We start from the raw sequence: 26,798 nt of genomic DNA, 5'->3' as shown, positions 1-26,798 counted from the left end.
CTTTTGTGGTGATGGTACATTTAGGAACCAGCACCAATGTACATGTTATTTTATTTGCCTTATCCCTCATGACAGAAGTTAGTCTTTTGTGAAAAAATTTATCATAATATTTAGTTCTCAAAGGTGCTGTGGATTAAAAAAAAAAAAAAAATGTAGTGTGCAGCCAGTTTACATACAAATGGCTAAAACAAAAGTTTACACTGAGGTGTTAGAGGTGTTGCCTCTTTATTCTGCGTTCCATGTCAAATACATACGATAGCCATTTGAGTGGTTGGTGCTATCTTTCTGTACTCTGTAGGATGAATCTTGCTAAGCAGAGGTAGTATGGTTTACTTTTTTTTTTTGATTTTAAATGTATACGAATTGCATCTATCTTCTGGGTTTGATGTCTCATTTAAAATTACATCCTCTTGCTTAATGAGGTAAGAGATTGAAAAACTTCTATGCAGACTACATCTTGTAGTTTACACAATTTGTTGAATACAATGTGTGAAGTAGTTTGAAGATTTTTGTCAGATTTTATTTCTTAAGATTATTAACATTTAATAATTAAGATTATTGAATCAGGTACATCTACTTTTCTTAAAAGGCTTTTCTCTTTCTTTTTTTTTTTTTTTTTTCCCTTTGTTTGTTGCGAAGCAGACTAAAGCTGGAAGACATTATTTCTGTGAAGTCCAGACTTCCATTTGTCTCCTGCATTTCAGAATTATACATCCAGGAAAAAAAAAATAAAAAACTTTGTAGGCTGGCATTTTTTTCAGGCAAATGTTAGCCAGGTGTTGAAATCAGGCACATAAGTTACAATAATAATAGAGGAGGAATAAAGTGGCAATGGGGAGATTACATTTGGATTCATTCAAGTTGCTAAACTTGGCTCTTCAGAGCTAACAAAACCCTTCCTCAGAAAGGGAGACCAGTGTGAGCTTTCCTATTCTTACCTGTAAATTGTGTCTTTGTATAGATGCATCTTGAGATGGAACTTGTTCATTGTCTATTTTAATGTTGCCTGCCTTCTACTAAGTGTTCTTCAAGTGAGGACAAGAGAAAAAGTATAAAGCCAATGTGTGTGCTTCTTTTTATGAATCTATTAAATGCTGCTTGGTTCAAACAGAACTTGTTGTTCTTGGTGTTAAGTGGCATTGCAGATGTGGAAGAGGACAGTAATATGAAAGATGAATATTTCTCAAGTTGTGGGCAGGACAGATAAAGATGTAAAGATTAGAAGAGCTGAGGTTATTTTGGGGATGAAATAGAAGGAGGAGTTGCACGTAGGGAAGACTCAGGGAAGTCCTTCAAGGTGATTGCAAAACTGCTTCTGTTTTTGTACAAGTCTAAATTCCCTTGCTCATTTGACTGTTTGGTATCCTGACTAAAATTGCATACTTCAGGATTTTATGTCTTGCTTAAGTATTTTGTAGCACAGAGTTCTTATATTTGCTCTGTCTTCTTGGGAGGTCCTATACCTGTAGTTTATGTAATAGATCAGATTCTCCTTTTTTTGCTGTTCATGTTGCCCCGTGCCTTGTGAAGCTGTGAATCGGTAGTGTGTTTAGGAAGCACTCCATTTCTCTTCCTTCAGTCTGCATTGACAGCTGAGATCAGTTCAGGTTCTTGAATCAAGCTTCCTGAACAGGCATAGCAAAGTACACAGCACTGTCAGGAAAGACCTTTCTACTGCTGAAACTTTGAGTCCTTTTCCCCCTTATTCTGAAAGTACAGGTTTGATAACAAGTTACAAAGGTAAGCATCAGCATGGCCTTTGGTTGTGCCGGCTGTAATGCAATAACAGCCACTAATGTACTTTTGTCCCGTGGTAAACGAGAGGTAGCTTACCCTTTTCTGAATTACCTCCTCTTGTACCACAAGGTCGCTGTTTTACTTACAGGAAGTTAGGAAGTTCGTCACTTAGGTAGCCTCATAATTTGTTTGTATCTCCAGACAGAGGAGGCTTTGTTGATTCAGAAAGGGACCAGGAAGGATGTGTTTTTAATTCAGGACAACTTCTTTGGACAAGCTAAGATGTTTTTGGCTTTATTATTTGACAAATAGAAGTGCAGATTCAGAAAATATTGTTAATGGTTCTTTTCAAAGAGCCATGTTTGACCATTGGTCAGCCTCACATAGATAACTTCGTAGCTGTTGCATGATAACTATCATGAAGTTGGATTGTCAATGGAACTTGCCTATTGATGTATTGGAATAAAGAGGCTTCTTCTGACAAGGAAAAAAGAGGGCATGAGTGATTGGGTTAGGTTGAACGGGGCAAGGAAATGCAATGATTGTTTTCTTTGGAAGCTTTTATGTTACAGTAAATTCTTTTTTTCCCCCTTCTTCCCTCCCTACCTAATGTGATGTAAAACCAGATATAACCAAAACAGATTTAAGAAACCCTTTGGCATACCTGAACCGCATGAGTAATAGAGCTTCAGTGCAAATTTAGTGAAGCACAAGTCATTTGCTATTTTTGGTTTTAGTCTAAATTAAACAAGGAATGTGACTTACACAAACTGGCAGACAAAGAGACTCTTGTTGCAAAGGGCAGGTGAGAACACGTGGAGGTTACAAATGGTAGGGCAGTGTTATGACAGCTTGTTCTCAACATAAAAGCAAATAGGCTGGGTGACTCTAGTTGTTGTAAGGCAGTATTTCAATTTGTGTTTTTGGTCATCTTCTACTTTAGGGGAGGGTATTGCCACAGAAGAACAAAAGAAGTATTAGTATCAAAATAACCTGAAGGCAACTATTTATTCAAATTCCAGAGGAAGGCAACAATTTTAAAAACATGAAAGATCCTAAATGAGGAAATAATGGTTTCTGAGTTCTTAAAGTTGATTTAGATCCTCGATTCACATTGTGTTAGTGGAAGGGGGTAATACATGTACTTAACTTTTACCTTACTCTCTCATAAAAGCAGATAGATTTTTCTATTTTAGTGCAAGGTCTCCTTGGACTTTTGTTTTTTATGAGTAATATGGTGTCTGAGCAGAATTCAGCTGGTTGTGAGGGAATATATAGTTTGAATTCCTTGTTCTACTCTGTATAATAATTTATACTTGTGAAAAATGTATAATATAATACTGCCAAATTAAGATGCATTTACACCAACTGTGCAGAGGTGAAAGCTTTCAAATAGCACAAACTCATGGGGAAATGATCCTCAGATCTTTCCATGTGTTAATATATTAATTTCCTTTGTGAGAAAATTAATGACAGTTCTGCAGCTGGGACTACACAAGATGTCTGATGCAGTATCTCTACTGACATGGTTCTCTACATTGTTACACTTCAGCTCTATCAGGCAACATAGGATGAGAAAATTAGCTGGGAAGAATGGGTGGTTTTCTGAAAATGTAGTCTTGGTCAGGGAGGTCTGTGCATATTCAGTCTGATTTGTAAGTGAGGATACTATTGTCTGTTCCCCCTTTGTAACAGCCCTTCAGGGGACTTTGCTGCCTGGTCTCGGCATGGTATAGCTGTGCTTGTGAAGGCGGGCCATGGTTGCCAACTATAAACCGTGCTGTGCTCTCAGGTATGATAAAGCCCAGCTGATATCAAGCAACTTGAGGATCTTCTTCAGGTACAAACAGTACTGACTCCTGAATTTACCTTGTATAAAGGAAGGCTCCCATAATGGGCCTGAAGGGGTCACTTTTGAATGTGTTGATTTTGGGAGAACTTAGTCTTTGCTTTCCTTCATCAGAAGGATTTCATATTCAGTGATTTGATTTTAGAATGTCTGCAGTGCTGGCCTTCATGATGGCAGCTAGGCATATCACAGAGGAAGAAACAGAAAGCTTTTAGAGGAACGCGGCTTTTTTCTTTCTTTCTCTCTTTTTTCTATTTTTTTTTTTTTTTTTTTTAATATGTACAGATATGTAAGCATATCGAGCTGTAATTTCAGGTTACAAAAATAAATGCTTTCTTTCACCATTTGTTCTTTTACCTTGTTTTTCATTGAAAATTAGAAACATGAAAGAATAAAATCTGCTTCTATTCTGTAAAGAAATGAAAGTCATTATTCCCAACTTCCTTTTCAAGTGGTACACTTGCTGACTGTCTTTGATGAACATATAAGAAAGCCTGTTTATAAAAACAGACATGCTGTAGTGATAGTCCTGCTATCCAAAGAATGCTTGATCAAAAGTCAGGCTTGAACACATGCTTTCTATGCATCTAAACCTACAGTAGAGAAGGATTCATTCAGCTGTACAGAGTAGGGAATATCCCTCATCTGAAAAGGAGTGAAATTACATGTTTTGTTATCACCGGTGAAGTTTGACTCAATTCAGAACAAAAGAGAGAATGAGCTATTGATAGAGGTGATGTTGTATGGAAAGACCCATTTCCATTTGTTAAAATGTAACATGCAAGGAAGTGCAGAGAAGAGTACTTTGTTAATTTCTGTCATGTTTTAAAAGTGTTTTGTAGTCATTTGACATAAGTTCCTCTTCTTCCTCTTCTATTCTTTGCTTCAATATTAATCGAGGGAATTTACTTCAGTCATCTTAAGAATGGCACAAAAGAGTTAGTGTAATTGGTTAGCAAGTAGCATTCAGAGTATATTCTGTATGTTGGCTTTTTGTCAGTAGCTGCATGTTCCTGTTAACTTTGTCTTCGCAGATTCTATAATATTACTGTGTATGCACTAAAGTGAGGGTTTTTAATGTTATTTATTGGTACTGGAAGGGTTTTTAATTCAAGAACTAGGTTTACTGTCATCTGCACAAAACATTTGTTCTACTGGTAAGATTAATATGTTGGCATGATTTTTTTATTTTTATTTTATTTTTTTTAAATATCAAACACATCTAAACAATAAAAAAGCCTGTTCTCTGTGAACCAGCCCAGGAATATAGTTTGCCAGATTTGAAAGAAAATGTGACTTTTTTTCTTTTTTTAAAAAAGATGGTGCGATAAATGCAACAGTTAAATAGTAATAATAGTAGTAATAAAACCGGGTGAAATAACACACAGAAAAGATCAGCAGTAAATTGTGTCTGAAAAGAAGCACAATTCCCTGAAAAGATGGGGGTAGATCTAGATTAGATAAAAGGAAGGAATTTTTTACTGTGAGGGTGGTGAGGCCCTGGCCCAGGCTGCCCAGAGAAGCTGTGGATGCCCCGTCACTGGAGGTGCTCAAGGCCAGGCGGGATGGGGCTTTGGGCAACCTGCTCTGCTGGGAGGTGTCCCTGCCCATGACAGGGGGGTGGAATTAGGTGATCTTTTAGGTCCCTGCCAACCCAAACCATTCCGTGATTCTGTGATAAATACATAACACAGATGGAAAATAAATCAGTAAGTGATCTTATGTGAGAAACAGAACTGCCCAAGGAAGCAGCCAGGTAACTGTCTTCAGTGTCATGTTTGCAATGTATGTGGAATAATATGTTTTGAAATTTTTGGTTTTGCGTGCAACCAAGGCAGAGCTAAAGGATATATTATGGATATAGTTTTATTTTTGTCTCTAGCATGTGATAAAACATTGTGTTTTCACCATAGTTTGGTTAGATTTCCTATGTCAGAGCTATGCTGTAAATGTAAGATCGTAACCATAATAATTATCCAATTCTTTACTTTGTGTTAAGTGAAGTGCACAGAAGAAAGTGACTTTATACTTAAGTATCTTTACAGGTCCAAAAAAATGGTGAACAAATAAATAATTATTTGCTCATTTTAGTTGTACTTGGTCATAATTATTATAACTTCACTGTTTTTTCTGGTATATCTGATGCAAAGGTACCTTTAATTGCGTTTTTACCTATAGTGATGTAACATAATGCACTAAAAGGGAAACTCAAATGTAGCAGGTATATTGGAAACAAATATTTTTGAAATACATAATGAAATATTGCTATCAGTGGTGATATGCTGATTTAACTAAATTTAATTTTTGTGTGAATAAGATTATCATGGTCTCTCTATAAGGGGAGGTCTCTTAAAAAAATCTTATTTTTTTTAATCTGCCATGGTCAGGCAGCACTAATGTAATTTCAGTCTAATATCTGATACATTTGTATATATTAGAGACTACATTGTCAACCTGCACAGTCTACTTGATGAGTTAGTGTTTTACTTTTACTAGCTGATCCTGGGCAAGCTCTCTGAATGAGAAAAAAATACTTGAAAAAGTAACTACGTTCAATTATTTTTCTCTCCTCAATTGATAGTATTGTGGGAGAGCTCAGAAAACATTGTCTCCGTTTCACATAAAATAATGAAATTTACATGACTTTGATATTTTAGGCAGCAATAAATAAGAAAAAATATTCCCATTTTCCGTAGCAAAAATGCTTGTGAAGATTGCCTTCTCTATTCTACAGATTCTTACATGAGGCTGTCAGTAAATAGTTAAAACCTTAATTTGTTTTGTCTGTGATACTAAACATGTGTGTATAAAAAAAAAAAAAAAAAGTTCACAGCCATAGCTCATTTTATGTGTTAGCCCTAGTCTTGCATCTATCTTGCAGAACATAATTATGCCTCCTGATAGAAAGGAATACTGAATAATAAGCTATGGAAATCTTATCACCTCCTCATTAGTTGCTCTCCATCCCTTAAAGTCCCAAATATCACACAGTAGGTGTTTACACTGATATGATTGAGAGTAGAGAATATCTAGATGCTGTTGGAAAGTATTTGGCATGTTGCAGGATTGGATTAGGCCCTGGGCATTGGTGGCAGAAAGAAAAGAATCCATGGGCTTGCTTACATGTGAATAAGTGTCTTTTAATGAGCCCCATAAGTTATATCTGGGGCCCAGTGTTCACTCTTTTCCTATTATCTGTTGGCTAAGTTGTACTTGTTGAAAGAACTCAAACCTACATGCCTACTAGAAAGTCTGTGATCGCTTCCTAGCTTGCACAGTGGGTTAGCCTATAAATATTCTAGTTTTGCCTACACTGAGAATGAAGAATTGTATTAATAAGCTTCATTTATTTTTGTGTCTGTGTTTATGCCAGGCACCAGTGATATTTTAAAGGCTTTTGCTACCTTCTTCTGTCCATATCAAGTTTTTTTTTTTTTTTTTTTTTTTTTTTTTTTTTATCTGTATATCAGTAATATTCTTACCTTTTTATTTTTCATTTGTTAGTTATCACTCTTAAAATGTGACATTTTGGGCAATTACTTATTGTTTAAGAATGACTGCATGATAAAAAATGTGCCTCTGTTGTTATAAGCAAAAGGGTATTAACGCAAGGCAAACAAACATTAGCATCTGTTTTCAAACTGTTCCAATGGAAAATGGTCCTTAGCCAAGAGAATATTCTGTGAACTCATCTCAGAGTTGATTCTGAGTCATGAATGGCTGTCATGGGAAGTATGAAAGGCAGGGTCAGTAATAAAATGTCCCTTACCTAGGAACATTCGTAAGAAGAATATTTAAAGTTTTTTTTTTAAAGCAGTCATTAATTGCTGAAGGCTTACAGCTGTATGCCCAAGAGCAGACTCTTAACTATTATCTAGAGGGAGTGTGTGTGAAGATGAAGAGAAACACCTTCAGATTTTTGCATGTCAATAATGTTTTAAACAGTTTATGGGGCTACAGAGAACTAGTCATTCTGTAACTCTTAAAGAGTAAATTATTATATTTACTAAATTATTTTATTTAGAATTTAATACCAAACTGTGCTCTTTTGGTATTGACAAAAGAAAAATGAACAATTTCTGTAAACTTAAATTTCTAAGTTCTAAATACATCTAGGTCTTCTATCAGTGCAATCAGAGTAGAGCTGTGTAAGTTGCATGTAAATTGTTCTGGAGAGTTAAATGCATGTTTAATGAAGATACAGAGCAACAAATAATCTGAAAATATTTTTCATGTAGCTCAAATATAGTCCATTGTTAAAGCTCTGAAGTAGAGGTTGCTGTCACAAACCTTGAGTTTGTGGTCCAACCATTAGGTTTCTTATTAAAAGAATGATGACAGTCACTGTTGTTAGCATCTGCTCCCCTCGTATACTAGTGATAAAGGAGATTTCTAGGCTATAAATTATTTTTTAAATCTCTTCTTATATTTCCAAGTATTTTTAAAATATTGGAGAAGACTAATATTTCTGTGATGAAATGTTGTCTTAACTTTCAGCTATAAAACACTAAAATATGAAAAGTATATATTCAGTTGTTGGTCATCCTGAAAATGGCATGGCAGAGTGGATCTTAACTAACAGACTATTGATATTTTCATTAGAACAGAGACTCTGTACACCTGTGTTTTATTTCTAATTAGGGTTCTATTCTAGTTCAATTTCTAGGTATTTTTTTACTGCTTACGTTAGTCTTCATAGATCACTTCTGTTGGTTAAGTATTATGACGTTTAATTCAGAGTGCAGCACTTACAGGTTTTACTAGTGTAAGAGTAGCGTTTAGGGTTTTGTGCCTTCTGGCTATGGTAGGAGCAGCATAATGGTGGATGACAGGAGTGCCAATAAAGGCTCGTGTCTGTTCTAACTTCATGCAAATTTTTAATCTGTAGCTGTGTCTTACTGACAGCTCCTTCCCAGTGGCCAGTGCTTTGCAGTTTCTACAACTAAATGACACGTGTTCTGTGCTGCAGTTGGGAAAAATACAGAAAATAATGTGGCATATAGATTGCCAATTCTTTTGGCTAGCTGAGGAAGTCATGTCAGCAGGGTGAAATCCTCTCCCCCTGTACTCCTTTTTTTTTTTTTTTTTTTTTTAAATCAGTTTGTTTGGAATAACAGACTGGAAGACTAGAATTGCATTAGTTTTGTTCAAAACTCTGCATATCCTTTTTACTTCATAATTCATGACTGTAGCAAATACACAAAGATTCAAAGCAAAAAAAAAAAAAAAAAAAAAAGAAAGAAAGAAACATCCTGTTCATGTGCTTCCTTTTACTGTTAATCCCCATAATTAATGCCCTATGAGGAATGGGGCTCTAATCGCTTACAGAGCACAGTAATGCAGAAAGACAATGCTCATCTGGGAGGTGTGCATAGGAGTGAATAGGTCACTGGTGACCCAGTTGGTACACAGCTGTCCTCCAGTCTCTGCGTATGTGGTTTCATTAATGATACGCATATCTGACAGGCTGGCAATGACTGTCTAGAAGGAACTTTGCCTTATTAAATAATCTTAAGTGTCACTGAGAATGAGTAGTTTGTTTTGTCTCGTTATTCAGTTTTCTGTGTAGGGGAATAAAGAGATAGCAAGCTGTTCCGTGAGGGTGAGGATCCCAGTTTTGGGCAGGCACTTTGTGAAATAATCTTAGTGAAGCTCAATGCCAGGAAGAGACTCGTTTGGACACCACACAGCAGTTTTTCCATGGCTTGATGGAAACATCCATACAAAATGTTATTCTGAAAGGGTTAAGTGTTTTTCAGGTTCTTGTTTGGTTTATGCAGTATGAATTTCGCATTACTAATGCTAAACTGTAATGGGCAACATAAACATTGGTTGTTAGAATATTAAAGTATTTTTATATGGACTGTAGTCAGAGGTCAGACTGATGGATATTTGTTATAAAAAACAGTCCTTTATTAAATCTTTGGTTTCTGGGAATGCGCTGTGTTACTAGAGCAGATGACTGAAAGGAATTGTGATGTCAACAATTTCTCGAAATTTATAAGCCCAACCCACCCAAGCTACTGCAAAGGTAGGGAAGAAATGAATGCTTAAAATACTGGGGAAATAAATTTGCTTACGTTTACTCAACATAAACAAGGCAACAAAAGGAAAACACCCACCTCCTAGCATCTGTTATAACTTGGTGAAAGTTATCTAGCATCTAAATCATTCCAATTTAATGGAAAAGAAGAATTTTATCTGTTACAGAAGTTTGAGGCTGAATTTATGAATAGCTGACAGGAAAAAAAAAAAGTGTAAATGTGCTATTCCTCCAGTTGCATTTCTTTTTCAGGTAGTCCTCTACTCCGCAGCAAGTCTTTCCAAGACAGTCTTTACCTTAGGCAATTATTTGTTCACGCTTGTTTTAAGCCTATTAGGGAGCTGGAACTGCCTTAAACTTGATCTGCATAAATAAACTGGTGGAGGCAAGTCAGTCTTAAAGGGAAATCATCTGACAGCTGTGAAGGTGTTGTTCAAGTTGTGGATATCTGTGGAGTTGTTATCTAAGGTACCTGTAATATTCCTCTGTACCCTTGTGGAACACTAGTGATTTGCCTGATAAACATGAGGGAGAATATTTATCGCTGGAACCTTATGTGGCTTGGAGTTGACAATAGTTTAAAAAAAATAAAAATAAAAAAATCTTAAAAGATGTGTGTTGTTGTCCTTTAACCTTTGCATTTTTGTCTGGAAGCCCCTACAGCCTTTCTGTGTGGTGCTTTGTTTGTTTTTGTTTTTAAACTTAGCTAAATGCAAATCTTCCATGAAAGAACATGGAAAGGTACTGCTGACTTTCATACAGCTCCTTTATTCTTGGATTGTCAGTTTGCTTTATGTAGCAGCAGATGGTCCATCTATTGTTTCATTATTCTTCTGGGAGTCTGACCCTGTAGAGTGGGTCTGTGCTTTGCAGGTGGGGGGGAAGGGCAACTAAAAAAAAGTCTCTTTTAATTTTTTTTTTTTATTTTTTTTTTTTATTTTTTTTTTTTTTACTGAAAGCAACTCAATTTATGAAATTGTGTTGATGACCTGGAAAATTCTGGTACTTGATTTGTTTTTCTTTAGATGCTGAAGATTGTGCCTAAGTTCTGTCAACAAGGTGTTTTTTATTGAAGCATCAAGAGCAGTTTTGGTTCAAAAAGGATTGTTAACCATCATAAGCACTGTGTTGTGAAACGCCATAATTGTACCATATGCCTTGGGATTCATTTGAGATACTATGAATAAGCAGGATGAGTGCTTTCAAAGAGGCATTCCTGCTGTCCCACATCAACCATGTGGGCTTTCAGTTAAGCTTCCCAGGAAGACAGCAACATATGTGTACACAATGTGTGTATTATATTGGCGCCCACTCACAGTGTTAAAGATGTGTCAGCATTTCCAGAATAATTCCCTATTTTAAGAGCTTTGTTTTAGCCTGCATATGAAAGTTGGCTCTGTGTTGATACTGTACACACAGTTTCAGCCCTCACAGTTTTCAAGTGTGAATTTTTGTCAGGTGAACAGAAGCTGAACTAAATTCATCTATTTACGGCTTGGTTGGAAGATCTCTAGAAGGATGGTGTTATGATAGACTCCTCTTATTGTGCACACTCTGAATCAGTGTATTATCATGATCTGAAGCTAGGGAAGATGCCCCTATTTTTGAGTAGTTGTAAGAGACATTTAGTAAAAGAAGATGTCAAAGTGCTTGGTTTTCATTCTGCATTCTAATTCTCTAAATGTCCTCTATAGATTGAGTTGGGTTTAGCAACGTCACTATGCAAAGATTCTGTTAGCACATGGTCTGCTTTTCCAAGTATTTTGCAAAGAGAACTGAAGAACAAAAGATAATGTAAAAGATTATTGTTGTTTACTCACTCTGAGTTTGTTGAAATAAGCCATGTGAATGGAAAAGCAAATATTTCTTTATTAATGGTGAGCTCATGTTAGTAATTGGAATTGACTCATCACTGTGACTGTTTCCTGATGTTTTCCTTACAATTACCTTTTGGGTATAAGGAATTTTTAGTTTCATTGACTTTCTGTTTGTCATTGTATCTCCATTACATGTCAAAGTAATCTTTAATACTGAAAAATGGGGCAAATCTGTGGCAGGTTTCCTTGTATTCTTTAAACCGTGTTCCCCCAAGTTGTAGCCTGTCCTTCCAGAAGCTGTTGTCTTTAACACGTGCAGCAGGGCATGCTGATTCTGTAGTACGTGGGTGGCTGTGTAGGAGCAGAGTTCAGACTGGATTTTGAAATCACCAGGCCTCTAACATAGTTCATGTGCTTGAACAGTAGCTTACTACTAACGTTTCAAAAACTACATGTTACTACCAAAACATTCTTTTCTGTAAGTACAGGAATTACATTTCAGTGATTATAGTTGCTGAACAGACATTTTCTCTTGAACAGATAGGGTTTCAGTCCTCTTTGCCTGAATGCCACCTAAAAACTTCCAGCTGAACAGCAAATGGTTTTGCATCTAGCTCTGTGTTTGAGTAGCAGCAGGCCAGATAGACAAGGCTGCAGGATGAAGATAAGCAAATCAAGGTTCTCCCATGTTTTAAAATCTGAACTGAGAGCTGACACCCCTGGAAATGGCTCCTCTGTACATTTCTGATATGAAAGGTGCATGAGGAGGGCACTTCTGTAAAAATAGGTCTGTTGTGCGGCTCTAGTGGTTGTGTTATGACATCCAGTAGGTGGTCCCGGTTTTCAACAGTGGTAGATTATCCTTCTAATTATTATTTTATATGAAGTGAATCCTACTCATGGCTTGCTTGAACCTCCTGAGAGGAGCTAAACATGCAATATATCAGTTAATTTGCATAATAACAGTAAATATTGCTGACTTTATATTTCCTTTTTTTATCTTGCTTAAGAACTACTAATAAGTATCAGTACTGATTGCACAGAATCAGCTACAACGTGAGATTTATCAAAACCTGGTGAAATTTCCCATTTCTGAACACCCTCACATGCCCCCACCAACCAACCAATCAAAAATCTCCTCAGACTTCAGAGAACCTTCTGGAACCCGGAACTCTGCCTGTGGAGAACAAGGAGCCTGAATGTTCCGAAAGCTCAGCCCTTGTCTGTGAGCTGGAGACATCAAATCCTGAAGCAAATTGTAGTTGAATCCCTTGAGGTGCCTTTTTTTCTTTTAGGTGAGGGTATTGAGGTGGGTGTAGTGGGGCAGGGAGATGATCTGGGTGGTGGCCTGGGCTTCGGTGTAGGCAGCAGAGGACACTTCAATGTTTTGGGTACGCAGTCTGACTGCCCCTCAGATTAGATGTAGCCCAAATGATGTAGCTGTAATGTAGTCTGCACATCACTAAGGCATTAAATCTTGTGTGAAGCTCTAATTTAGAGTGTAATAAATATGCATGGGTGGTCAGTAAATACTGTGTGTTCTGCAGTAAATAGCTTTACAGCATGGCGATCATAAATGTCATGCAGTTTTGGAAGACTCAGGTAGTCTGTGTCCTAATTTTCTCCATCTGTGAAACTTGATTGTTTTACTGTATTCCTATCTCTAAGTGCTTTTATCTTTCTAACATGGGGCTGTGTTGATGTCTGGCTGAATCGCTATGTCTGATGCGCGTGGTAATAGGTACATGTGCACTTTGAATGTTCCACAGCTATAATGGAAGCAACTTGGATTAACCTCAAACAAAATCAAAATTTCTTCTATGCCTTTATTCCTTAAAGTACTGTTTAATGATACCAGAACAGTGATGAATGCATATGAAAATCTGTGTTTGAAGTGATTTTGAGAGCTTGACACGTGTTTAAATTTCACATAATGTGGTTCTGCTCAGCAAACTGCATTTGATAACGTACTGGTTTTGTGCATCATTCCGGCATGGTTCATAAAGACCATACATTTTCTGGATTTAATATTTCAGAAATCATTTATTAACAGCATACTCCATTGCAGTGTGACTAGCTGGATGGTAGAAGACATGACCATCCTGATAACAAAAGGTTGTTCAAGTAGCCTTGGACTGGACACATATCTGCTTTACTCCTTTTTTTTCATTTCTGTGCAAGTCCTACATGCCTTGGAGCTCCCGTTGTAAGAGTTCTGCCTCATTTTCATGATTAGCCTTCCCTTCCCACTACGGTATTGGTAAAACGTCCCCGGGGTTTCTTCTTCCACAAGGCTAGATTCCGCCATGCATTCAGGGTGAATGCGTGGCCACTTGGGGAAGAAAAATGATATAGTCAGCAAAAACCTTTCTGTGACTGCAGTATTAAAGTGCAGTTTTACACTGGCAGTTGAGTTTTTATATGCCCTTTAGTTTACAATGGAGAGGAATAGGTAGTACTAATGCTGTCCTGTCAAAGACTGTTCATATGAGCGCATGCATTTGAATACATACTCTTTCATCTTTGAATAATTACAATACGTTTCTATTTTGCTAATCCAGCAAGTGTTCTTTAAACCTTCATAGAAAGCTTAGTTTATTCTTTTCGATGTCATTAATATCCAAGTGGCAGCTTTCTTTGAACAGTAACTTACCTCTTCGAAGTGGTGTTACAAAGGGCAGTTAGAGTTTTATGTTCACAGAGATTTAAACAACCACACTGTAGCTTTTTAACTTATGTATTTGATTGCTCTGGGAGTTTTCATTTGCTTCTATGTTCAATATGTGCCCTGTCTACTATAATTTGTTTGGAGAAATCTGCAAATGAATGACTAGAGAATAAGTATGTGATGAAGCCTGAATTTGTGCTTTCAAATTTAATGAGCAAAACCCTTTTCTTATTGTTCTGATGCTAACCAAATATTAGTAAGATATTAAAGCTGCAAATGCATTTGAGATTCTGCTTGTAAAGTGCAGGACAAAACAACGCTATTGAGATGAGTGCTTAAAAAATGACCGGTTTGCTTCATCCCTCCTTAATTAAGTGGGCTGAATTTGGTGCAGTCAGAGTTATTTTACATTTATTATTTTACTCTTGTGAATAACAATTTTGAGCAGTGTTAGTTACAGACAGACAAGATCAGAGCATAGAGGCTTTCAGGGGTAGAGTGAAGGAGGGGGAAAATACATAAAGGTCTGACTGACCCACACATGCATCTGAAAACTTTGTGGCTTCTGACTGTTTTGGTAAAAACAGTAAACAAAGTGAATGTCACTATTCTGTTTTCAGTTACAAGGTAAAACATTTAGTAGCCCTTGATGATGTGTTTAGTTTGTATAAAAATAACTTTTGAAGATTTCCTATTCTGTGAATCTATTTTTAAGGATAGAGGCTCAGTCAGTTAGTATAGTTTGCTGTATTTATTAACAGGATTCATGAGAACACACAAATTGAGGTTTGTGTGACTTGACATGTCTTAATTTTCCTTTGCTGTGTGTGACCTCAGTGTTTTGTTACTGAAAAATCAAGAGCCACAGTCAATAGCTGCTTCCAAGGAGTGTTTCAACATCATGTGTGTAATTCAATTTGATTCAATTTGGTTTATGGTATCTATTTAATCTGGAATTTGTGGGTACATCAGAGAAGGAACAAAGTTTATCCACCTCTGTCAAGTCATAGCCAGTTATAGGGTTTGAGAGTTCTTCACAGTGAATAACTAAGTAAGATTTATTAGACAGCTGAATGTCTATTCAAATCTAGTTTAGCCACCAGTAAAGATCTAATTTTGTCATGTGTTCCTTTTTAACTTAAATGAAGTAGCATAATTGAAGTGCTTTGGTTTTGTTTCCTCTGTCTCACACCACAAGTTTTAAGGGGAGTGCTGGACAATGTTTGTCCAGAAGTCTTCTGAACAGTGGGGTTCTGCCAGTCCAAACTGCTGCCTCTGCTGCTCTCACCAGTGTTCCTGCCAGAGTGCTTGTTGTTACTGCACGCTTTCAGAAGTTGGTGTCTCTTCTGGTTGCAGGATGAAATGCACTCCTTTTCAGGGAAAGGAGGCCTCAGTAACATATCTGAAGAGTATATAGCTCTGAATTTGGTAGCACAAACTTTTTCTCCTTGGAAAGGTGGTGTTACTCAAAGTATTTGAATTAGCAATGTTCTGCTCTATCTGTAATACTGCCAGAGAAGTCATATTGAGGATGTAAGAAGCTTTAGCTTCTTTTTTTTTTTTTTTCCCTACTAAACAGTTTTGAATTGAAGTTGTGGGGAAATGATCCCAGCTAATATTTTCTTAGCAGAGAGCTGCATTCTGCAGTTGTTGGTTTATATTTCTTGCCACACTGTTAGAAATGCACTTGCTCTAAATATAAAAATTTGACAAGACAAAGCTTTTTTAGGATTTTTTTTAAAGATACCTGTTTAAACTTTGCATGATCATTTTAATAATGACTTTATATATAGAATTAGAAATACTTTATGCACATCATAATTATATGTTGTTATGTCCCTGTCTTGATGAAAGATAAATGCACGTGCACACTTGTTTTTTAAATAGTATTCTAAAATAATTGTTGCATTGTATTTCTGAAAGCTGATATATGTGAACATCAAGTAGGGTCAACTTGTAGACAAGGATTTTGAAGCATTTAATTTCTCTCTCCCTCACCCCCAGTGGCTGATATATATTGCACAAGTGCCCACCTGTTAGTGTTGTATGTGAAATAAATAGAAACAGAATTTTGATCGTATTCCTAGCTTTTAGATAGTATTTCATTTTAAAAAAACATTTTCTTTTTTCTTCGTCTAGGGATTGTGGAAATTGAAATACAGAGAGGTGTGAAAATAATTTTTTTTAGGATTGTATACTTAGTTCCTTGCAGCACCAGGAACAATCTCCAGATCTTCAGTCTCTGGCTATAGTTTCTGTATTACTGTATTGTGCTAAAGATGTTGTTGCTTACATATTTTGTTTAGAAAGGGACTGATATGTGAGAACATATGACTTTATTGAACCCGTTTCTGATCTAGGGATTTATGGTAAGACCAAGACAACGGATGAAGGGCAAATTTTCTAAATCTTCCCTAGAGGAGCTAGCATGTTAGATGTGTTAGATGTAGAGTTACTAGGACAGGTTTGTTTTTCGTGTGGGTGGTCACCAAGCTGGCTTAAAAACTCTTCAGATGTTTCCTGGTCATCCTGCAGACACATACTGGATATAGTGAATAACAGTAGAACCATAGGACATTGGTAAATTTCCACAAAAAGGTTTTTATTATTTATTTATTTTATTTTGTTTCTTGAACAGAGCAAGAAAAAGTTGACTTAATAATCAGTCTTAATCATTTGTTTTTTGACTGGATGAAGACAGAGTAAGTTTCATGTCTATTACATAAACTGGAAGTAGAGCACTTTGGAGTTAATTGTATGTAATAGTGGTAGGATACCCATATGAACAATGTTTTGTGACAGCATATGAAAAAAGTGCCAAATTGAGCAGTAGGCAGCAATGACTCATTCATGATTACACCTATATTCATACCACTGTTCTTACACCCAAGCATTGAAATGGCTGTGAAAGGTGAAGGTAAACTTTAATATGAAGTTTAACAAGCTTAACTTTTTTTTTATATGCTCCATTTTTTATTTCCAGAAGTCACATTGAGTTTTATCTTCAGCATTAGTGAGTAAGGAAGTGCTGTTCTCAAAAATGATCATGTCCTAAGATTAGAAATGGTTCTCCCTACATCAATCAGTTTTTGTTGCTGTGCCTGCCTGAGCATAGGGAACTGCAGTGCCTCACATCTCCATTTTCAATGGAGAGGTGTCCCCAGAAGGACTGCGGTTCCAGAACAGATAGGACTTTGGTCAAAACTGGGGATATGTGAAAATCAATTTTCAAGCTTTGATTCACAGCTTTTGAATTGAATATCATGGGAATCTTCATTTGTGTTTACCCCTTTTTGAGTAGTTATTCATTTAGTTACCTTTTTTAATGAAAATATATTCTCTTTTTGTAATTGGTGTTAAAGTAATTTGTTTAAAGTAATTGCTGTTAGTGTTAGAGAGTCAATTCTTCAATTCTGCATCATGTCAGACTTGCCTTTCCAGCGAACAGGCTAATGTTAAGACTTATGTAAATAAGAATTAATTATTTTCCTCCTGAGTTTGGAGGAAAGGTCTGTCTCCTGCCTTTAATTTGATGATTACGAGGAGCAGTCATAGCTGTGTATAAATAACTCTCCTCAAATATTATCTATTTTAATGTTGCAACAGCTGGTCATCAAATAGAAGATTTTTATAGGCTCTGGTTTCAGTTTAACATTTACTGAGCATGTAATCTTGTAGACTCATGTGAGTGAAGTTAGCAGGATGTAGTCTATTGATAACAGAGATTTCCTGTCCCTTCCTCCCCCCAAACCCCCCTTTTTTTTTTTTTTTTTCTTTTTTTCCTGTGAGGAGTTTGGGGGTGGGAGAAGATCTGATGTTGCCTTCACTGACTGATGATGATCCACTGCATATGTTTAATAGACAACAGCTGGGTGATAGTAGTTCTGAAAACACCAACTGGTTGAAGCTCACCTAACCAAACAGAGAAATTTAGGCTTCAGCTTCAGAAGGCTGGAGAGAAAATCTCCCAGCAACATTTAGTTTGGTTGATGTGACTTAGGAGAGATAAGTGATGATGGAAGAGAGGAAACTAGTGTGGGAGAAGATACTCTGAGAAAATATTCACTGGCGATGGGCAAGTGGCTCAGGCAGCATGACTTTTATTTCAGTCTTTAAGCTGTATATGTTGTTATGCTAACGTAATTATGTTTTGGAGAGGAGAAGGCTGCTGGCATCCTGCAAGGTTACTTAATTTTTCTGCTTAATTTGTATACATGTTTTATACAGAGAAGTGCATGCAGTTGAGCTTCAAAGAAAACCATTGTAGGTAGAAGCCCAAAGTTGTGTGCTTTACCACAAAACAATTATCAATAGTTTAAAAAACAAACAAAACAAACAAACAAAAAAAAAACCAGTAATTTCATTTCCTAGTTTTCAGTAGTGCAGTAGGCACAGGCTATTGAGCTTGCTTAGTCTGAAATCAGCCTGTACTTTTCAAAATACAATGCAGAACTTTTATATATGGCTTTCTCACGTATAATTTGAGAAGGGAGTAATTGTGGAAACAACCCATGGTCTAGATGTGTTTCAGAAGAGAGCACATTTAATCAAGTTTGGATTATGTAAGAAAAGGCAGAGTTATGGAAGGTTTGAAGAAATCCGATGGCCTTTCAGGGAAGGGCATGTCTGAAGGTGACAGAGCTCTGACCATAATAATGTTGCCCTAAAGCCCACACTGAAAGTAGTTGTGGGCCAATGTATGGCTGTACTCCAAAACTCCTCAGCAACACCGGTTTTTAAGTTGTAGGATTTAGTTATGCTTGGAAGATCATAATATACTTTCACTAAACTATCACTATAATACAGGGAGAGAGTGACATTTTAAAACCCAGGATGTATTCCAATGTAAGACATGCATATTTTCTTGAAAAACCTTTAATAAACAAGGCTGAAGTGTATGTGTACTCTTACTTGAAATAACTCAAAAGATGCTCATTTTGACCAGTCCTGTGTTGCTATCTTTGGTCCCAGAAGTTGTTTCTCCCATTCTATTCTGAAGGGAAGTACGTAAACCTTCAGCAAGGAGGGAAGTAAGTGAGGAACAGTTACCTGAGCTGCACTCTTTATGCCTGCTGAGGTAAGACAGTTGCAGCCCACTAGATCATGAATAGTGACAACACAGCCTCATCAATGTGATTTATATGTGCAAGTTTGTCAGTAAAAATGTGTATTTGTCAGTAAAATACTGAAAAACAGGCTTTAAATTTAGACAAGTGCATCTGGATGTAAACTTCTGAGATACTTCTAGTACCTGTCTTACTTTGTGATCCTTTTTAATATTGCAAGTGTTGTAACTCTTCAGGGTTGTACTCCTCTAATAACTTTCTTATAGTATTTGCTACAACCTGTTTTTGATTTCTGGCCAACATTTATAGATAACGATAAATGTGTACACTTCCGTTTCAACATTGGCAGGGGCCAGGTGTGTGTCTAGTTAAGGTCTCTGTACGCACACGCTTGATTTACGTGCCTGCTCGTGGTGGGGATGTGCAGGGGGAAGGTTGTATATGTGTGAACAAATGTATAGTTGTCTGTGTCAAATTCATTTTGCCACATCTTGAATTTTAAAGCAAACGGAGGAATTTCTCTTTGGAGAAATACATACGTGCGTGTGGAGAGAACTAAAGAGAATGTTTAATTTCAAATCAAATTTCTCTTCAGATACCCGTTCTGGAGTGTTGTAAAAAATGAAGATAGTGTTTCCAGACTGCCTTAGAAGTTGTTTGGAGTCAATTTGCGTGAAGTCTTTCTGAGTCTATATAAGAATAAAGTATCTTAGTTTAAATTTTCTATTAAAAAAAACAAAACAAAACACAAAACAGTAACATTTGCAGATTAATAATTTGCATCTCAAAGGTAAATGCTTTGTTTCTTTAAGTGTTACGGAAACAAAACTAGTTTTGAATCATGACTCCCAATTTGTAGCTGCTATTAAATTCAGTTTTGAATTCTAATCTTTAAAAATATAGGCACCCATGCTCCTTCTTGTCATGGTATTATAGGTATATTTTCTATTTTCTACTTTGTGTTACTTCTGTGCTATTCAAAGCAAGCTGTTCTGTGGGCTGAAGTAATTCTTTAAGGCCCTGTGATGAAATCCTTTAGTAACAGCATGCAGTTCTAGTTTTCATGCTTTTTTAATGTGGATATTTCAGTATACTAGTATGTCTGAATGACACTGAAACTTTAGTGTTTCCCCTAATACAGCTATCTCTTTCTTGAAATTTTCATGTGGTTCAGCAAGCAGAGGATTTTATTGTTGCTACACCTCCCAGAACACTTTTGTTTTTTAGAATTAGTAACTCTTTCAATGCATTTGCTTGCAGTCTGAGCAATGAGTAATAGTAATTGCTTGTAGTGCAGCCCTGCAAAAAGGCTTTCTGCATAGGTTTTAGTAAGCAGACCTGACCTGTAAGCAGGCTACGAGGGAATCCATGCATTAAAACACAAGGTAATTTAAAACAGGGTAATTTCTACCCGTCAGTGCTGTCCCCTCTCTCTCTGCAGCAAGAGTCTGTGGGACCAGGAATGGTGCCACTGAAGGGCTGGTTTGACCTCAGCTCCTACAGCTCTGGGGTGACTGACCGTGTGTCTGCCTCCTTGATGTTGTATTGTGTCATTGTAACATCCTCCGCACTATCATCTCCACATGTGGTTATCTTAAATTCAAATTTGTTGCGTTTCCAGTGTTTATTACACTTGTATAGCAAATGGTTTGCCATTAACGATCTGGCTATGAAAGGTGTATAGAATCTATAACAATTCTGCCCTTCAACCTAGAAAGAAGGCCAGCTTTCATGAAACTGGAAAGTCTGCTTTGTAGATGTCGAAGTTATGCCAAACAGAGCAAGTCAGTCCAACAACTTCTGCCTTCAGAGAGGTAGCACAGCTCAAAGAATGACTGTCCTTCTGCCTAAAATAGTAGGCAGGTTTGTACTTCCCTGTAACAGCTGTTCATCTCTATGTATAGTGCCAGTAAAAAGAAATATTTGTCATGGTCTGCTTCCTCCCTGTGAGATGTTTGGATGAATTCTGCTAGCACAGCAGTTAGAACATTTCAAATACTGTTGATTAAATCTTTCCTTGACAGGAACAGCCCCTTATTGAGCTCTTGCTGAGTATGTGATAAGCAGAAGCCCCTCCACGGTTTAGAACTTCCTTTTCCAGAACAGCAAGACAAAAATCAATGGTCTGCAGTATATAAGAATGTATTCAGGATGCTGTTGCATTACGGAAGTGTTGCATGTTGAGGATTTTTGTAGGTTTCTAGCTGCTTATAAAGAGATGTTAAGCTTAAGTTGGCAAAAGACATCTGTAAGACTTCTAGGTGATTTTTTTTCCCCTGCCATACTACATTATAAATCTTTATAAGGTATGAAAGTTCAACCTTCCACTACTTTCACTTTTAGAGCAGCTATCTGTCTGTATGACTTGTTTTTTTCTATTAGGAAATGTTGGAACTTTATGGCTATATCCTGGGCATGATCCAATTGGGATCTTTGTGTCCTTGCATGACTTGCATATTGTTCTAGGCTTCAGACATACAAATAACTAGTTGATTGAGTTAATGTGATTTATGTAGATATTTGTACATTGTATGTACCAATCGTGCTATATACAAAAGCAATAGAGAAAGAAGACTTGTGTTGTCCCTCCGGCCCTCACCTTGATCAAAACATGATCTGATTCTATCCAGTCTGAAGAATAACTTGGCATATTATCCACCTTAAATTAAAAAATTACTTCAAGGGTCATGCAAGCTAGGAAGAGTTGTATTATGTTATACTGAATAGCTTTTTTGCCTTTCACACTTCAGTTATACCCTTCAGAGCTCTTTCTACCAGCTGCCTACTACTAACAATGGAAATACTAGAAAAATAATGTACTTAATTTAACAAGGAAAGACTAAACTGTATACAAAAAGCACTTCTGTATTTTTGAATATATAAGCCAAAGAAACCAGAAAAACCAAGAAAACAAAAAACTTTTGTCTTTACATAAGGCAGTATACATGTTCACCATACTTTTGACACATGTTAGTGCTTTATATGTACATGCCCTGAAGGGCTTCAGATTAGAAAAGAAGTAAGTATCTCCTACATTGCTTCAAGATCTCGTAAGGCTACTTTAACTACACTCTGGTAGTTGCCAACTAAATTAAAGTGTATAAATATTTTTTAACACCTGTAGCAAAGCAAAGGATCCCTGGTCAGAGAACTGCAATAGAACATTTAAAAAGAAAAATAAAAAAATAAATCAAAAGTGAATAAAATAGATCATAGGGATATAGAAGTAGGATTATATTTTTGTTCATATATTTTTTCTGTGGACAATTCTTCCCTTTTTAATTGTCAGGCCAACAGCGCATCCCTAACTAAATAATTTTTCTTCTTTTGTCATTTGATTTCTGCATATTGTTTCTCTTTGAGTGAGTGAGTTCTTCTGTAGCTAGCATTCTGAAACAATTTGATGTTCAAAAATAGTTAAAATTTGAATTCTTGGAGAAATATGTAGTTTAACAGATAATTGTGGCTCTGGGCATGCTCTTGCTATGAATTCATTTTAACAGCTTGATGCCAGGAGAAGGCTGTGACTTGAATACAGTGTACACATAAGGAAATACTGAATTTGAAATGTTGGTAGAGAAATTAGGACCCTAACTGAGCAAGGGTTTTGAGTTAAAATACAAAGGTGAGCCTTTACAAGTACAGTCTGTTGCCTCTGAAAGAATGTTTCTATTTAGCTTATAAAATTAAGAATGTGTGCTTCTCCTTGTTGAACTCCATGAGATCTCTGTCACCCCACTCCACCAACCTGTTGAGGTTCCTGTGGCAGGCAGCACAACTCTCTGGCATACCAGCCACTCCTCCCAGTTTTGTGTCAGCAGCAGCCTTGCAGCAGGGATGATGATGATGATGATGTTAATCAGGACTGGACCAGTATTGACCCCTGGTGTATATTGCTAGTTACTGACCTTCGTGCCACTGATCACCACCCTCTGGGTCTGGCTATTCAGCCAATTTTTGATTTACCTTATAGTCTGCTCATCCAGCCCATTCATCAACAGCTTGTCTATGAGGGTCTTATGGGAGACAGTATCAAAGTCTTACTGAAGTCCAGGTAGCTGACATCCACTTCCCCACCTTCTTCTACTAGGCTGGTCATTTCATCATAGGAGGTTGTTGGTCAGGCATGACTTGGGCTTACTGAATCCATGCTGACTGCCCTTGATATGAGCTGCTTGTTCTTCATTGCAGGGAAATGGTTCCCAGGACTAGTTGCTCTATCCCCTTCTCAGGGACTGAGGTGAAGCTGACTGGCCTGTAGTTCCCTGGGTCATCTTCATTGCCCTTTTTAAAGATAGGAAAGGCAAGAAGTTTTGCTTCATAGATGAGAAACTGTGTCAGGAGATGAGTTGCTTCCAGTTACAGAGGAAGTCTGTGGCAGAGAGTGTTTTTGTAGGCCTATGACAATGCTTTAATTATGGGCGTCTCATTATTTCCACGATTACTTGCTTATGCATGCCATGAAGGTGGGTGGAAAAAAAAACACAACGCGTTTGTCAGTTGTATGTCCTAGTCCTCACTATACTAAGAGGTAAACAGAAATTGAACAGTTCTTCAGCTAACTTTGTTTGTTTTCCAAAATCATTATGTTGTGCCACCACTCTAAAGAAATGCTAATTCATTCAGTTGTTGTTGCTGTAGAAACAGACAAAAGGAAATCAAGCTTTTCAACTAATTATTTTGTATTGCAAGGATGTTTGCATAAATAATGTTTCAAAAATAACATGAGCTCTATGAAAGTCATGCAACAGTAAGTTAACAGAAATATGGTAGGATGTTTGGATTTCGGATGTTGTGATTAGAAACCAGTGGCAGCTTACTGCTGTAATGTTTGCTTGAATTTAATTGGGAGGGCAGAGGCAAGAATGAGACAGAAGGAAAAGAGTAGAATAGGGATGAGGAAGTAGAGGCTGAGAAGTATCTCTAAAGCTGAACTGTAAGGCAGCTGAAATGAAAGGTGTCATTAGTTTTCATTTGTATTAAAGGTAAACTTTATAGGAGACCAGGGTTTTTGTTTTTCTCTCCTTTGAAAGTCTGTTGTCCTCTACTATTGTTTTTTGTTTGTTTGTTTGTTTTTTTTCTGTATTATGAATATGAGAATAGAAGTTTAATAATTTTTATTGACTTTTTTTTTCTTTTTTTTTTTTTCATAGCCTTCAGTTGCTTTAACAATTTCTTGTATTCTAAGGAGGAAGCGTCGCTATATAATTACAGTCCTATAATGAGACTGAAATCTGTAACTGTCTACTGACTTGCTATGCAACACTGATCTGGTGTCTTGCTTCTGTTTTCACTTGTTCTTCATCCTTGGTTGGAAGTCTTTAGGGTTTCCTGTTATAGTTTGTAAAGAGTCTAAAAAGCAAAAGCCTCGGTTTTGATTGGGGCCTCTCTTTGCTACATTAACAGAAATAATAGCTTCTGTAGAAAATAAAAACAAAGATAAGTAGATACATTCACATTCCATGAAATTTACTGGAAGTAGCCAACCTAGGAAATTTCTTGCTAAAACAGGCTAATAAAATAAAACCTATGGTGATGTAGGAACAGGAGTAGACTTACAAGGTAGAGTAGAACAGTTCAATTGGAAGGGACCTTCAAAGACCATCTAGTCCAACTGTCCGGTAGTTTCAGATATTTCCCAAAGTATTTTTAGTTTCAAGAAAACTAAAGGGAAACTCTTCTTTGGAGTTGGCTACTAAATATAGTACTTCTTGTGTGCTAGTATTCTTTGTGGGCACTCCTATGCTACTCTGTCCGTTGCTGAGCTGTCTTTTCAGTGAGTTAAAGCATTTATTTTTATTTAGGTTTGTAGACTAGAATGCTGTCTAAATGCAAATCTTTTGAGAAAGATGTTATAGAAATACAGCTACTTTCAGTTTCTGCAAATACATTATTTTTGTTGATTCAAGCAAAATCATCATTCAATTAAAAACCAGAATTGTTTATAACCTGAAATTGGCATGTCATTTGTGGAATATGAGTAACTCCCACAAAACAGAAGGAGGAAATGGAAGAGATGAAGTTCCAGTTTGGAACTCTGACTGGCTTGTCTTTTTTAAGATTATAGTAATACTTGGTTATTGCTTGTATGTCTGCAGGAGGGACAGATCATTATTTATTCAACTTCTTCACTCAATTTTAAGGAAAGAGGTAGTCTTAAGCTCAAAACATTGAGTTGAGATTCAAGACAAAGGCAAAAAAAAATTCTTACCTATTTAGTGTATTTTACCTTTTTTTTTTTTTTTTTTTTTTCCTATATTTTATCTTTTGGTTGATTGCAGTCTAACCTATAACATACTTGAAATATTTTTCTATTCCATTTCAGTTAATTTCCATATATATCACCTTGTAGTCTGTACTCTTCATGTCACAGACTGTGCCAATATAATGTAAAATTTAAAGTCTTAGAACCATTGAAGTTGAGATAAGTATTTGAAAGTAAGTAAAAGCAAGAACTGCTTCCTTATCGGCCTTCTTAATTTGATGTAAGAGACAGTAAATACATCCTGTTTTTTTCAGGAGAAGGGACAGTTATTTTTATTCTGGGACTCCAAATGATATGATGCCTCAAGACCTTGTCTGTATATATGCATTATGATACAGTTTTCATTTCCATCACTGTATTCATCATTTTTATGTTATCCTTACATAGTATTTGACATAACCCCGGTATTTCCTAATAAATTCAGAATTATTCAGTATGTTTATTTTTGTATGCACTGCATAACCTCGGACCTTTTTTTTTTGACCTGTTGGCCTTATCCATTACTGAATAGTAAATTATTAATTTCTGCAACAGCATCTGTAAAACAGGTCATTGTAGCATTTGAATGCTTCACAATAATGATTTATACTCAGAGTATTCATCTGAGGATATCTGATAGTGTAACTCTTTCCATTTCCCTACTAAAGGTAAGTGGCCATTAATTTTGTTGTTTAGGTTCCCATATCCATGTCAGTTCATCAGGAGTTCAGTAGTCACCAACATCATGACTGCCCCTTCATTTTCAGAGGCAATCTGTTTTGTATCCTAAGTGAACAGGAATACTTGCAGAAATGCTAGACCTTGCAAAGGTCCACAGTTCATAACCGCCTTCTTGTTTCATAGAAATTATGCCTTCATTGGTCTTAATTTCAGTTTAGCAACATAAATTCTGGCTGAGAAATGGTATCTCTTTTTGAGCCCTGCTTTAATTCAGAGTGCATTTTTCATTTCAAATTCAGGCATGTTAGAATGGGAAAAAGCCCTCAATTTATATGAAAACGTGTCCAAAATCAAAGTCCCTAGCAAGTGGTGTATTGTCGTATTCTAAAAAAAAAACTGGGTAGATGCTTTTAGGAGCATATTTAATATTGTTCCTGGATTTGAGATAGGGGAAGTGGTTATAGAGCTCTAATGTGGTCTCTAGAATAGCTTTGTCTCATGAATGGCCTTCCCAAATGGCAGAAAGCCACAATATCAGTGCCTTTCTTTATGGAGATTCCTTGGGAGTACTAGATAAAGAAGCAAGACAAACAGTTGCTCCAGCTGTTAATAGATGCAATTCTTTACTACGGTCATCTGAAACATAAGGCATTGTACAACATGTTGTGAAATTCAATTGCTGTTGTGTTGCCT

General features: G+C 36.6%; 1 protein-coding gene across 1 annotated transcript in view; it reads left to right on the top strand.

Moving 5' to 3' along the window:
• CBLB (Cbl proto-oncogene B) overlaps positions 1–26,798 on the top strand; it is a 133,017-nt gene that overhangs the window by 12,521 nt on the left and 93,698 nt on the right. The window lies entirely within an intron of this gene.

Source organism: Aythya fuligula, chromosome 1, assembly GCF_009819795.1.
Source record: "Aythya fuligula isolate bAytFul2 chromosome 1, bAytFul2.pri, whole genome shotgun sequence".
NCBI lineage: Eukaryota > Metazoa > Chordata > Aves > Anseriformes > Anatidae > Aythya > Aythya fuligula.
Note: the sequence above shows the minus strand (reverse complement) of the source record. Positions and strands in the feature narration are given on the sequence as shown.